General features: G+C 40.2%; 1 pseudogene; it reads left to right on the top strand.

Annotated features, from left to right (window-relative positions):
• Positions 1–1382: 1382 nt before the first annotated feature.
• On the top strand, positions 1383–2268 carry LOC122753354 (annotated as a pseudogene).
• Positions 2269–3983: the final 1715 nt, after the last annotated feature.

The following is a 3983-nucleotide window of genomic DNA, read 5'->3' as shown; positions in this document are numbered from 1 at the left end:
TTGGACTTTAAGGCTCATCACAATTTGGTTCCAGCATACTTTTCTTCCCCTTTTTGAGACTCTTTCCCATTCTGAATTCCAATTTCCAGTCAAATTAGATTACTAGCTATTCTCCAAACTCCACATTATATCCTCTATCCTGATATATTCACACAGAAATCTGAAATAGACTTTCTTCATCTGTAGAAAATCTCTATTTCCCTTAAGCCTCAGGCCTAGCACCATTTCTTATATGAAGTTTTTCTTGTAGTGATCTCTTCTTCCTCATGTTATCTAGAATTATGTTTATTTGTGTACATATTATATCCCTCCAATAAAATGCAAGTTAATTGAGGGCAGGAAATGTTTAATTTTTGTCTTTGTATTTCTAGTGCTTACAATGATGTCTCGTGCATAGTACATTAGGCTCCACCATTAGACTGTGAATTCCTCGGGACCAGGAACTAGTTTTTGCCTTTCTTTGCACCTCCAGTATTTAGCACAATTCCTGGCTCATAATTATCACTTAATTAATGCTTGTTGTCTGATTAATACATGTTTGTTGAATTTAATTGAAAACCAAAAGCACTAGGGGGCAGTTAGGTGGTACAGTGGATAAAGCACTGGCCCTGGATTCAGGAGGACCTGAGTTCAAATCTGGCCTCAGACACTTGACACTTATTAACTGTGTGACCCTGGGCAAGCCACTTAATTCTCATTGCCCCACCAAAAGGAAAGGAAAGGAAAGGAAAGGAGGAGAGGAGAGGAGAGGAGAGGAGAGGAGAGGAGAGGAGAGGAGAGGAGAGGAGAGGAGAGGAGAGGAGAGGAGAGGAGAGGAGAGGAGAGGAGAGGAGAGGAGAGGAGAGGAGAGGAGAGGAGCACCAACTTCTATAGCAGCTCATTCTCCTTTTTGGACATTTCCAATTTGTTAGCAAATTCTGATATTGAGATGAAGTCAGATGCCCCTTAATACTTATTCCTTGGTCTTAGTTTTGTTTTCTAGAGTTAAAAATAAGACTAATCCATCTTCCATGTCATAGTGTTTACATTATTTTTATCTAAAAATAATTCTATGTCACACTCTCCCTCTTCTCTCACCCTCATACTCTTCCAACACATACTTATCTTCTCTTATACATCTTCTCTTCTCTTGGAATAAATATACTCACATCTCTTCACCTCACCTCATGTGATATGGTAGACCTTTAATGGACATTCAACATCCTTTAAAACACAGTACCCGCTTCTACATTTTTTTTTTTTAGTCAGGCAATTAGGGTTAAGTGACTTGCCCAGAGTCACACAGCTAGTAAGTGTTAAGTGTCTGAGGCTGGATTTGAACTCAGGTACTCCTGACTGCAGGGCCGGTGCTCTATCCACCCTCCCCCCCCCCAGCTTCTACTTTTAACAAACACCAAATGGCAGATGACACAGGTGCTGCAGGAGGAGATGGAGGCCCCAGGGACCCTGGAGTTGAAGGCCTAGGGAGCTTTGTGGTGGCTTCAGCAGTGGGGGCCGAGGTCAAGGTCTGGGCCGCGGTTCAACCGGGCCGAGACTGCGGAGCCCAAGGAGGAAAGGCTGAGGATAAGGAGTTGGTTCCTGTCACTAAGCTGGGCTGCCTCATCAAGGACATGGACATCAAGTCTTTGGAAGAGATCTATCTTTTCTCCCTTCCTATTAAGGAATCTGAGATCATAGATTTCTTCCTGGGGTCTTCATTGAAGGATGAGGTTCTGAAGATCATGCCTGTTCAGAAACAAACTAGAGCTGGACAACGTACCAGGTTCAAGGCTTTTGTGGCAATTGGAGACTACAATGGCCGTGTTGACTTGGGTGTCAAGTGCTCCAAGGAAGTAGCCACAGCTAATCGTGGTGCTATCATTCTGGCCAAGCTGTCCATCGTCCCTGTGAGACCTGGCTACTGGGGGAATAAGATTGGCAAGCCTCACACAGTACCCTGCAAGGTCACTGGGCACTGTGGATCTGTTTTGGTGTGCCTGATCCCTACCCCTTGAGGTACTGGCATTGTCACAGCTCCTGTCCCTAAGTAGCTCCTGATGATGTCTGGAATTGATGACTTCTGCAAGGGGTTGTGCTACCACTCTGGGCAACTTTGCTAAAGCTACCTTCAATGCCATCCCCAAAACATACAGTTACCTAACCCCAGACCTGTGGAAGGAGACTGTGTTTACTAAGTCTCCCTATCAGGAATTCACTGACCATCTTATGAAGACTCACACTCTGGTGTCTGTCCAGAGGACCCAGGCAGCTGCTGTGACAACCACATAAGATGTTTTGTTTTTTGGGGTTTTTTTTTTGTTTTTTTTTAAAAAAAACTGAATAAACTGAACCATGCATGCTAAAAAAACATTAAAAAAACAAACAAACAAACATGGTACCCAGAAGTGAACACAATGTTGTGCCTATGATCTCACCAGGGCAGAAGACAATGAGATATCATCTTTTTTTATTCTGAAAACTTTGCTTCTCTTTAAACAACATAACATAGAGTTAGCTTTAAAATAGTTTTAAGCTATTGACATCTCAATTTCAGACTTGAAATTTTAAAACATTTTGAAAAACAAACAGGGAAAATGTATATTTTTAGTGTCTTTTGTGTTTAAAGCAGCATATGTCTCAGCATCTAGAAATAACAACTCTTATCAGGTCTTATTACTCTAAACTAATTAGTTGGAAGATTAGTTTTGATTGGAGAAAAATCTGAATTAGAAACCTTTTTTTTTTTCCACTTAAAAGAATTAAGCCTTTCCCTTTAGGCCCCTAGCATTCCTATCAATAAAGAATTTACACATAAGACTTGCACATAGTGGGTACTCAGTAAATACTTGTTGACTTCAGTAAATCAGTACTGGGACTCCAATTACGTTAATGAAGATCATTGATTGGTTCATTCAGACATTGGTCTGAGTGGGGTTTGTTTTAATGAATAGCTATAGTTGACTTGGAATTGATTTATTACTTGCTTGTCATGTAAGTTAATGCTTTTTAAATGCTCAAGGGCACTTATTAATAGTGGTTAAATTATTTAATTTTTTCTCCCTGGATTCTTGTTTACACTACTAATTTCTACTGTTTATGAAGGCAAGGTTAAGTAAACAAAGGTCAATATATAATCTCCTAGAAGGTAAGATCTGGAAATCATCTTGTCCAATTCTATCATTTTGTAGATGAGGAAGTTAACTCCCAGAGAACTGAATTAGCTTGTTCAAGACCACGCAAATTACATATTACAGAGACAGAAATTGGACTTGCATTGCATTTTCTAGAATACAAAGTTCAATATTTCCACCATAACCATTTGCTTCTTTGTCCAAGTTTTTATCTGAAGTATTAAAAATTTCAAAATGCTAAAGATCAATTAAAAATCTTACCCTGGGGGCTGCTAGGTGGTACAGTGGATAAATCACTGGCCCTGGATTCAGGAGGACCTGAGTTCACATCTAGCCTCAGACACTTAACACTTAGCTGTGTGACCCTGGGCAAGTCACTTAACCCTCCTTGCCCCTGCTAAATAAATAAATGAATGAATAAATAAATAAGATTCTTGCCCTGTGCATATCTTGTGCATATGTGTAGGTCTTGTAAATTCTACTTTCATAACATCTCTTGTATAAACTCCCTTCTTTCCTTTGACATAGGTAGCTCCCTGGTACACCCCCTCTTTACTCACACCAGGCCTGTTTCTGTAACCTTTTGGTTGGACTCTGCCTAAATCCTCTAGTCCATCTGTCATCCATATCACCTCTTTACTCAGTGAATTTCAGTGTCCTCCTATTACCACAAGAATTAAATGTAAAATCCTCTCTTTGGCTTTTAAATCCCTTCACAACCTGGCCTCTCTTTACCTATCAAATATTACAATTAACTCCTCACCACATACCCTACAATCCAGGAATTTTGGCCTTCTTGTTTTTCACACTCTATAGTTTATCATCAAACTCTCTGTCTCTGTCTGTCTGTCTCTCAGTGTCTCTCTGTGTGTT

This window comes from Dromiciops gliroides, chromosome 1, assembly GCF_019393635.1.
Source record: "Dromiciops gliroides isolate mDroGli1 chromosome 1, mDroGli1.pri, whole genome shotgun sequence".
NCBI lineage: Eukaryota > Metazoa > Chordata > Mammalia > Microbiotheria > Microbiotheriidae > Dromiciops > Dromiciops gliroides.
The sequence above is the reverse complement of the archived record's forward strand: the minus strand, read 5'-3'. Positions and strand labels throughout refer to the sequence as shown.